The 11,064-nt window shown below is 43.2% G+C and overlaps 2 non-coding genes across 2 annotated transcripts; one reads left to right on the top strand and one right to left on the bottom strand.

The window, feature by feature from the left end:
* TRNAT-UGU lies at positions 1-73 on the top strand. Its single transcript has one exon. It is a non-coding gene; the product is annotated as a tRNA-Thr (tRNA).
* A 4,558-nt stretch (positions 74-4,631) lies between these two features.
* TRNAL-UAG lies at positions 4,632-4,713 on the bottom strand. Its single transcript has one exon. It is a non-coding gene; the product is annotated as a tRNA-Leu (tRNA).
* Between the last annotated feature and the right edge of the window lie 6,351 nt (positions 4,714-11,064).

Consider the following 11,064-nt stretch of genomic DNA (forward strand, 5'->3'; position numbering starts at 1 on the left):
GGCTCCATAGCTCAGGGGTTAGAGCACTGGTCTTGTAAACCAGGGGTCGCGAGTTCAAATCTCGCTGGGGCCTCGTGACAAATTTCTTTTCCGGGTTACAAAGAGGAAGGTCTCTTCATTTTTATCCACTGTTGAAACACCGATTTTGAAGATAGGAAACACTTCATGATCTCTCCGTGAAAGTCAGATCCTGGAAATTTGGGACGAAATAGCACAGCGTCCGGGCTCCTGCGATTGGTACAGACAAAACATGTGTTTGTACCCTTCAGTAAGGGAGAAGGAGCTAGATTGCTCACGTCTCCGGGAGAAAAGTTCCGGAGCTGGTCCCTACCTCTGTTTGTGGAAGAGATTAGCCTTAGCCTGCTGACAGCCGTGACCCGTGGAGTCCTGCGCGTTTCCCCGCTTGGAGCCTGCCCTGGCAGCCTGCTCCTGCGCTCCTGGAGCGAGAACCGGTTCGCAGATTACCTGGGGCAGCCTGGTCCTGAAGCTACACGGATACACCCCAATCCAGGGCGCTTCGGCCCTGCTTCTAGCCTCACTTCCTCGGATGCAGACCTCTCGTCCTACTGCCTCTAGGCTGCTCCCGGGATTCGCTCTACTATGGACTCAGCTTTCTGGAGACCTCTTGAACTCTAATCTGAGCCCGCGGCTCGAGTACAAAAGGAATTAGGCCACTTCCCGGCTGCTACCACATACACAAAAACCTACACTAAAGCACATGCTGCTCACCCTTCAATAGCTCAGGTGGTAAGGCGTGGAACTGTAGGGGTTGTAACTGCTGATGTCCTTAGGTTCGATTCTGGCTTCTTTCTCCAGTCCTCCACTCAGTGCCCAGAGGGTTTTATATCCTCTTAACCCCAATGGCTGAGAAGCATTTGTTTTCATTCGATTTTCAGGCAATAAAAGAACTACATTTCGATTGCCATGAACCTTAATTTTGTGTGTCCCCTTTTTGATCCTGCAGTAGATGTGATTCTGTTTTCTCACGAGATGCGAATTAAGGACGTTCTTTTTAGATTCGAATCTGTTATCTCTTAACGTGTAAGACTAGCCAGCACTGACTGAATATTGGGTAACATCCCTTAACCTCACCCCCATCCCTACACTTTCTCATTACCCTAGATAATTCATACTAGGCAATTCAGAGTCTAAGGAGAAATACTTTAGAAAGAACTGCCCTTCAAACGGATGTAAACAAACACTGCCAAGAGAATAAGCAATGCAAAAGGTCAAGCATGCATATGGAAAATGTTCCTTCCTTAATAAAAAAGAAATACTAATTAAAGCCAGGAGATATTATTTCATCATCAAATTGGACAAGAATACAGTGACAAGAATACAATGTCATTGCTTTCTGGAGGGCAATTGGGCATTATAAATCAAGAACCTTAAAAAGAAATTTTATTTGATCAAGTATTCTATTTTCACTTTAAGAAATTTATCATTCAAAAATGAAAAATGGAAATACGCCAAAGTATGTTTATCTGTGGGTGACTGTTATTCTTTATACCTTCATGTATTTTTCAAACTGTGCCACTTGTATATATTACATTAAAAAACAGGTTTCTATTTTATAAAAATGAAGTTTAAAAAACAGTTTTACAATTTCTTACAAAGCTAAATATATGTTTCCCATACAATCCAGCAATCACACTCCTAGGTACTTACCCAAATGAGCTAAAATTTATGTCCACACAATAACCTGCACATTAATGTTTATAGCTATCAAGATATACAAAGACATGGAGGTAAATTTAATGCATATTACTAAGAGAAAGAAACCAATCTGAAAAGGCTTCATAGTGTATGCTTCCAACTTTATGACATTCTGGGAAAGACAAAACTATGGAGTAGTTTGCAGGAGTTAGGGGGAAGGGAGGGATGCATATGTAGAGCATAGAAAATTTTTAGGACAGTGAAACTACTCTGTAAGGTACTGTAATGGTGGATACATGTCATGATTTATTTGTCCAAACCAGCAGAATGTACAACACGAAGGGAGAACCCTAATGTTCTTTGGTTAATAATGACGTATCAGTGTTGGTTGTAACAAATGTACCACACTGGTGCAGGATGTCACAGTGAGGGAGATGTGTGTGTGTGTGTGTGTGTCTGTGTGTGTGTGTGGTTGTGTGTGTGTGTGTGTAGGGAGGGAGGGTGTATATGAACTCTGTACTTTCCAATCAATTTTTCTGTAAACATAAAACTCTTAAATGTAAAGTGTGCTAATTTTTTTTTAAAAAAAGATGACTTAAGTAATTCACAGTTTAGTTGAAGGAAGAAAATAGATAATGCTGTGTTGATATATTGATGCCACTAGTAAGCATTTACAAAACAATATAGATACAGGAGCACATTCAGGACAATGAAGTGATCAGAATGGTGAGGAGGGACTAACCTGAAGAGAGCTTCCTGAAGTTGAATTTCGAGCTAGAATTTGACAGGAGTATTGATGCATGCTTAAGAGTGAGGGAGCTTTTTGCTACGTATATGGAGAAGTAGCTGAAAGAGTGCCAGGGAGGAGTAGGGGTAGCAGGTGTGGCAGAGGTGGCAGAGTGGAACTGGAGGAGTAGCAAGGGATGTCAAGGGGAGGAGATAGAAGGAAGGATAGGGGTTCTGGATCATTTTGGTGGTGGCAGAGGGGTTGTGGGCAGGAAAAAGGCGGGGGTGGTCAGTGGCAAGAGTGAGTGGATATAGAAGCAAGCAAGCATCCTTCCATCAACAAGGAGATGGAATTGACTAGAACTAAGGGACGATCCAAACAAAAGCACTCCAAGGTGGTGCCCTCGAGAGTGTCATTAGTCAATGTGGAGCGTGCTGGAAAATGACCCGATTGGGGAGCGATAGGTGGGGGAGGGAAGGGCGATGGAGACGATGACCTAACAGGAGCCATTCTCTAGGCAACTGAAAACATCAAAGTAGGGAGATAAGGTTTCTGAGAGTTATTAGAAGGAGATGAACAGAACACAAAAATTAAATCAGTCTCAGGATAATGCACAGAATTAAATTTCAGGAAGAAGGAAAAATAAACAATTGGAAGATAGAAAAATTGCCTGTGAAGAAGGAAAGGATAGTGATATGGAAATTATGTAAATAGGAAATTTTAGAGAAATGTCCACAGATATAAAGCCCCCTTTTTTTTTTCCACTAAGCACTGGAAGCAAGGTAAGCTTGGTCTCTCAGGGCTTCTTTCGTGAAGAACTTGGGAGCCCAAGATATTTCTTGGTGAGAGGTGGGTGAAAGGAAGGGAACTGGTCTGAGGAGGAGTCACCAAAGTGAAATAGAAGGTGTCCTGGGAGGATATGGAAGAGGATTTTGAATGAGGAGAAGGAAAGATGTAAAAAGGAGGTTGGAATAAAAAGGGACATGAGAAAATTTAAGACCTTGGTTCTTGCACAGAATCCTAGTTCTCTGCTCCGTTCTTGTTTTGTTTTGGTGTTGTTTGTTTGTTTTTATTCATTCCTCATGACACTGTAAGGAAATCCTCTACTTCTTTGAGGAAGCTGCCTGGACAGCTTCTCCATGAGAACTACTGTAGGTAGGTAACAAGGGCTGTAATGGCTGAAAAATGCAGTAGGACAGCCATTCTGAGATGACAGCATTAAATAGGCCCTGAGTGTATCCCCCTTTCCCTCAGGGGGTTAGAGTCTATGCAAGCATTGCAGATGGGTGGCTCAGAGACCTGGGCAGTCTCCAAGGTAAGTAAATTCACGGGGAAGGGGCAGGAGGGGGCTAAGCCCACAGCATTCACATCACTGCCCCCAGGGCGGAAAGTACAGAGTCAGGCAGCAACCAGCTTTTGCAGTGCTTTGGAATCACAAACCCACCTGCGAAGTCAAAATCAACGTAACTGTTTACTTGTCCTCTTCCAGCTCCCCATGAAATATTGATGCCCGAGTGAGAGCTTGAACCCTGCTAAGTTTGGGCTTTCTACGTTCATTCATTCATTCGCCACATTCAATGACAACAGTAATGTGATTAGAACTAAAATAGGGTCTGCGCAGAGTATTTCGAGAGCACAGACCTGCAGCTCCTAAACCAGTCCCTGCGGCAGGCTGATGGGGGCGACGCCCCAGGGGGTGGGGAACCTGCGGCCTTGGGGCCACATGTGGCCTTCTGGATACTTTAGTGCGACTTTTTGACGGAATCCAAACTTTACAGAACAAATCCTTTTAATAATTTGTTCTGTGACGTTTGAATTCGGTCGAGGGGCCACACTCGGGGATCTGGAGGGCCACATGTGGCTTGAGGTGGCAGGTTCCCCACCCCTTCCTTACAAGAAGGTGCCTAAACCAGATAATGAGAATGATTCAATGTCAACCTAGGTTTTAGAAGAGGACCAAAAGCATTCCCTGTTGCAGGAACACAGGGCGATGATGTAAAAGTCTGTACACAAGCAAAGTCAGGTACAATAGCAGGTCTGAGTAGAAATGCAGATAAGAGGCTACTCTGCACAATCCGAACAGTCTAAGCAGGAAACTGAGATGATTTGAGTTACAAATAACCTACAGAGTTCAGAGAAAACCTGATGCTGGATGATCGGGAAAGAATCGTAGGGAAAGAGGATTATAAATTTCCTTTTAATCAGATCTTTAGTACTTTGGAATCCCGAGTGGACTAAAACGTACCACTGGCAGTGATGGGATTCGAACCCACGCCCCCGAAGAGACTGGAGCCTAAATCCAGCGCCTTAGACCGCTCGGCCACACTACCGCACATAGCATTGTAGCTTGCAATTAATTCCCTCATTTCTGAGCATTTTGCCCCAGTGTACCAGTGCAAAATTCTGAATTTTCTTTGCTTGAAGCAGGATTTACCTATACTATACCATTTCTATCCTTCCCTAGGGATCTGAGCAAATTCGGGGAAAGGAGGAATCCATATTCTCACACGACCTGAGAAGTGGGCTATAAGGTAATCAACGATTATTCGCGTGAATGTCCTTGGAAGACTTGTATCTTTTCTTTAACCTAGACGATAAGACACAGAAAGAAAAAAAAAATCCCATGAATGATTTGCAAGTTATTAGAGGAGACCGAGGAATGAAGAACTGTTGGGTCGTTGGTCTGTGGATTCGAATATCGCTTAGAGTACGTGAGGTCGAAGCTCACTGGTATTAGGAGCCCTTTCGTTCCCAGATCGGGAAAGCCTGGCACCGCGTTCAAGGGAAACCCCGTGGTCGCTTCTCCTGCAGCTGGAGAATGGCGAAGTTGAGGCTAATTGGCAGCTCTGCACACGCGGGTGGACCCACGCCCACGCCCGCTGCCGTAGCACCTGAACCATCTCCCTTTACTGTTTCTTTCGAAAAGAGGACGGGGAAAGTTAGGAGTTTCGGAGGTGATATCCGGGGTCTCCCGCACCCAAAGTGGGAATCACTGACCTTCCGACGAACCCCACCCGGCGCAAAGCCTGGGTTATGTATTACTAACATTTACATTCTTCTTTGCGGTTTCTGCTTGGCCGTCTCTTGGTCTCTGGATCCAGAACTTTTTTCTAAGAGTCTAATTAAAGTTTCCTGATTTTAAGTGCTCCTTCCTTCCCCCACCTCGATCACTCCAAAAACCACAACCCTCTCTCGCCTCTCCTTACCAAAGCCTCTCTGAAATCTCTCCCCCGTCCCTGGTGGCTTGAGGGATGGGGGGGTCGGGGGTCGGGGTGGGTGGACGGGGACCGAGTGTTCTTCCCCGGATCTTCCCCTGGGCGAAGGTCCTGCTAGTTCGCGGTCACTGCTGCCAGGAGTACGGGGCGGAGAGCAGAAAAGAAGTTGTCGAAACGTAGCTTAGCAATGGGGCTCAGAGCAACACAGAATACAGTACAACAGACATGTATTCTAGAACCCAGGCAGGGAAGCGGGGGCAGCGGAGGAAGGGGCCGGAATAATCGGAGGTCAAAGGTCGGAAGCAGGCTCTCCCGTGCCCCCCTCGCCGCCAGTCTCGACTCCTGGCTGTGCCTTTCTTCCCCCACTTCCCCAACACACCACGTGCGACGAGCCTCCTCTTTGCCCTCTGGGGTCTCCTCTCTGCTGCCAGTTCACAGGCATTCTGAGCTCCCTGGTGGAAGCCGGATGTCCACCGTAGGCCTGGACCAGTTCTCGCTCTCCTTAGAAGCTACAGGAGTCAGAAGTGAGGCGCAGAGGTGGTCAGCACCCAAGGCCAGCGGGTAGTCTCTTGCAGGTTTCGAGTCTAGCCAGCCGGATAGTCAAAGATGTGGCTTCCTGCCTCACTTTAGGATGAGGAATTCAAATATCTGTCGCCAACGCTTTTGGCTGAATGTAGGACTTCTAAGAAATTTCACTTTGCATTTTCACGCTTTGGAGGAATCCCGAGAAGAAAAGGAGCGTGAGCTTACTGTCTCCATCAGTACACGCAAGTCTTCGCCAGGGCCAGAAGTGAGATGACTCGTGTGATGCTGAATTTGGAGAAGATCCTAGAAATCAAATGTGAACCATCTCAGTGTGTAGGTTGAGGAAGCATCAGTTTGAAAAAGAAAAAAGAGACTGAGACTCTATTACTTGAAAGGGCATGGCGGGTGGATGGGAGGAGAGAGAACAAATATTTAAAATATCTATTGCAGTATTATGCAGAGTACTGAGCCAGACAAGGGGACTCAGGGCCTAAGGCCTGAGAAGCCTCATATTCATACCTGAAAAGCTCTCGGAATGAGATTTTAGTCACATTTATGTCTCTCTGTGTTGTAAGTGCTAATCCGATACATATGCCTGCTATGGTCTGGATATGGTTGGTTTGTCCCCACCAAAACTCAAGTGGAAATTTGATTTCCAATGTAGCAGTGTTGGGAGGTGGGGCCTAGAGGGAGGTGTTTGGCTCTGGGGGATGGATCTCTCATGCATGGGTTGGTGTTGTTCTCATGGTAGTGAGTTCTGGTTCTGGTGAGACTGCATTAGTTCTGGGAATGGATCAATTCCTGGGAGAGCTTGTTGTTATGAAGCCAGGGCGACCTTTGGCTTTTCTCTCATCACATGTGCTGGCTTCCCCTTTGACCTTCTCTGCCATGTTTTGATCTAGTACAGTGGCCCTCACCAGAAGCCTAACAAATCCTGGTGCTATGCTTCTCTTACTTCTCAGTCTACAGAACTAAATAAAGAGTTAAATAAAACTCTTTTCTTTATAAATTACTCCACATCAGGTATTCTGTTATAACAACACAAAATGGACTAAGACAACACTCACCTAAATAACCCACAGTGTCTGTTAAATATGTGTTAACTTTTTTTTAATATGGAGATTCTCAAGAGACATAAGTGACCTGAACCCTTCTTAACCTTTTTTAGTGCCAAATTAGGCAATAACAGGAACCAGTCAATAAGAAAGAACCTGGTCATTACAGCAGAGCTCTCTTTTGATCCTGGAATGCTGCATGTTCAAGTTCCCCAAACTAACAAACTTCAAAGCACTTTCTTATCAAGAGAGAGAGTACCACACTCTCATACTCCTGGCTGAAATTTCTTTATTTACAAGTGGGCATGACTTCTCCTATTCAATCATCCATATTGCTTGAGCACACATTGCCTGCCTTGCACTCACTGGATCCTTCAGTGGAGGGAGGAGTCTTGGTCTGTTCCTCTCAAGAAGTTGATCACAGGTTGGATTTTGCAGTTCAAACAGGAAGAGCCCTGAGACCCACAAGCCAGGTGTCTCAGCTTTCCTAGTAGAATGCCAACTTTGCTGCATATATAACTACCCAGTATCTGAAGCAAATGGGTAACCACTCCTTTGGAAAAATGCCTGCTACAGATATATGCAAAGTGTTTGTCTGGCACATGGCTATTCCTTCAATCTTCAGTTCAGAATGCTGGTATTCTAGGCTCTAGCGTTCTGCAATATTGCTGGAGAGTTTAACCTCAAATTTTCTGCTATCTGTACCTTATTAATAGTCCAGATGTTGAAAATCTATAGACAAGCGAGATAATTTACTTTCAGGCCTTAATACTCAAAGTATGATGAGGGACCGGTAGATCAGCATCTCCTGGTAGCATATTAGAAATGCTGACTCTCAGGCCTATTGAATCAGAATCTTAACAAGCTCCCCCCAAACTGAGTACAAATTAAATTTCGAGAAGTACTCTATGTACCAATCTATGTATCAAGTGCTCTATGCTCATTAAAAACATTTGAAAGTTCCCACCAGAATCTTTCTGGATACGTCTCACAGAAGAGACACACTACATTGCAATGTAAAGCTCTGTCCCTAGCTCCAACAGAGAGACATCCAGCTTTTGGGTGGAGGACCCCTTCTGCATGTGCTATAAAATCTTGCTAACGATCAAATACTAGTAAATAATATATTTTTGATGAATGTATAAGATAGTCCTTTTAAAATTTATTGAATCCCTACTTAAATATTTAGTTCCTATATGGTCTCACATGTTTATCACACTGATCATCATAGTAATGCAAAGTGCTGTGATATATTTTCAAGTTTTCTAAAGTAAATGCTCAAAGATAAAGGAGGGAAGGGAAATCTTTTACCTTATTTTCATCAGGGAGATTTAAGCCTCTTATTTTTAATTTGCATTTGTCTTTATAGTGTTCACTGGACATCACTGGAGAGATGGGACAATAGGGACTTCATGGAGCAATCTTACGAACAATCACCTCTGCAAGCTTCAGGTGAAAAGAAAAGCAATCGTGAACTAGGGCCTGGTCAACAGGAAAGGAAAGCCAAGAGGTCCTTTGGGACTTGGAAATAGAATCTTCTTTTGGCTTTTCAAGATAGCGTACAGCCCATTTTACATCCACCAAATCCTCACCATTTGCTCGTGGGGAAGTGAAGAAGACAAACGAAGTTATTATCCCTGTTCAGTGGGAACTTTTCGTTGAATAGAAGAAAGTATCTTCTTTACCTTTTGTAATATATACGATATAAACCTAAAAGAATGAATACACACACACACACACACACACACACACACACACACACACAACACTATGGTTAGGTGGCAACACAAGTAGTAACCAGTAATCACCAGAGTTCAACCTCAGTTTTCTGAAAGTAAGAGGTCTGTGGAAGTCTGAAGAAAATAACTTTGAGAAAGCACATATTGAGGCAAGTACATTTTTTTTTTGGCTTAAGCTTTGCAAATCCATGTTCTTTCATATTCGAGATAAATAATCTATCTATCTTGGAAATCAATATGCCTACCACAGGTGGTCCTGGATGTCGTCACTGTGAATAATTGGTTGGACCCTGGCAATTGTGTCTACTTTTCTGAGATTTAGACTTCTGACTCTAAAGTTACTCTATAGTCTATGAAGCTGAAAATTACAAGGTCTCCACCCAAAGATGACAGGAGAGTCTCCTTTTGTGAACAAAAGCTCTTTGAATGGTAAATAGTGTGCTTTCATGCAAATAAATAAAAGAATCTTATTAGATTGATACTTCCTGCTTTGGTTGCTAAGAATTCAGTCCTACTTAGAGCCTAGATAATCTACCCTGGAAAATTATTGAGTTCTTCAGACTATTTTTTTTTTTGAAGCGGGGGAGTAAGGAGGAGGGTTCAATTTCCTTTTTTTTTTTTTTTTTTTTGAGACAGAGTCTCACTCCTCTGTCACCCCAGGTAGAATGCAGTGGCATCATTGTAGCTCACAGCAACCTCAAACTCCTGAGCTCAAGCGATCCTCCCACCTTGGCCTCCCAGAGTGTTGGGATTACAGACGCGAGTCATCACACCTGGCCAAGTTCTTCAGACTATTAAGTCTCTGTAGTAGCGTTCTTGACAAAAAATATTTAAGCTTAATCTAATTATGAGGAAATAACCAAAAGTTAAACTGAATCTAATATAAGGAAATAATCAGACAAATTCAGAATGTGAGACTTCATAAAAGACAATTGCCATGAAAAAGAAAGACTGAGAAGAAGGGAAGTTTCTAGATTACAAGAGACCACAGAGACATTACAACTAAATACAATGAGAAAAAAGAAACATAGTTCGAGTCCAAAACTTTTTAAATGGGGGGAGGAGCAATTGGGGAAATTTGAATATGGGCTATATGCCCATTAGATTATATGCAATTATTATAAATTATTTTAGGTGTAATATGGTACTAAGATTATGCTCTTATCTTAATTCTTAATAAGAATTCTTAATTCTTATTTTTAGGAGATCCATGTTGAAATATTTGCGTGTGAAGAGAGATGGATATATGAAGAGGGGTTTGGGGAGAGGTAGGGAGAAAGCAAATGTGGCAAATGTTAATAAATGGTGTTCTAGGTAAAGGGTATACAGGTTTCATTGAACTGTTTTTTCATTGTACTGTTTTTAGTGTATGAATATACAAATGGACAATAGCCAGACCACATATAAAAATAAAATTTTGACCTATAATCTTCAGCAACCAGCCCAGGAAATCAATCCACAGTGACCAGCCCAGAAAGCCAGCTGACATTGATAAATTAGACTTGTAGGAAGTCAGACCACTGTCTCTAGCAACCAGCCCAGGATGCCAAACAATAACCTCTGTAAAAATCAGTCCCAAATGGCTAGGAATTGATTAATAACTAACAGCTTCCCTAATATTTGTCCCTGCTTCCAACTTAGGACCAACTAGAGAAAGCCAAATAATGTACCCCTCACAAATAACATAGGATGCCCCACTTCTAGTTAACCTGCCTACAGCTTCCCCATGCCACAGCCTCCCATCAGGGCATCCTGAAGCCTTGCCTGTGTCCACTATAAAGCTTCCCACTCCCCTGCCTGCCTTTGAGTTTCTGCCAAAACACAAGTGGTGGTGGCTAACTTCCTTGCTATAGCAAGTTCTGAACAGCCTTTGCTTGTTCTCATTTAGTTGGTGTTCATTTATTTCCACACTAGGATTAAAGATTTTCAAAATAAAAAGTTGAGGGGAAATGGAAGAATTACACATAAATTTTTTAAAAGTAATTTTGAAATATTTGTAAGATCCCAACTAGGGGGTCAAGCTGCTTAGGAGAAGCACTAAGGATGGGCTGGAACACAACCATATTTGATGTTGCTCTCTAAGTTTAAAAAACTAACGGGGACCAGCACGGTGGCTCACGCCTGTAATCCTGGCACTCTGGGAGGCC

This window comes from Propithecus coquereli, unplaced genomic scaffold (assembly GCF_000956105.1).
Source record: "Propithecus coquereli isolate 6110/MARCELLA unplaced genomic scaffold, Pcoq_1.0 Scaffold3, whole genome shotgun sequence".
Lineage (NCBI taxonomy): Eukaryota > Metazoa > Chordata > Mammalia > Primates > Indriidae > Propithecus > Propithecus coquereli.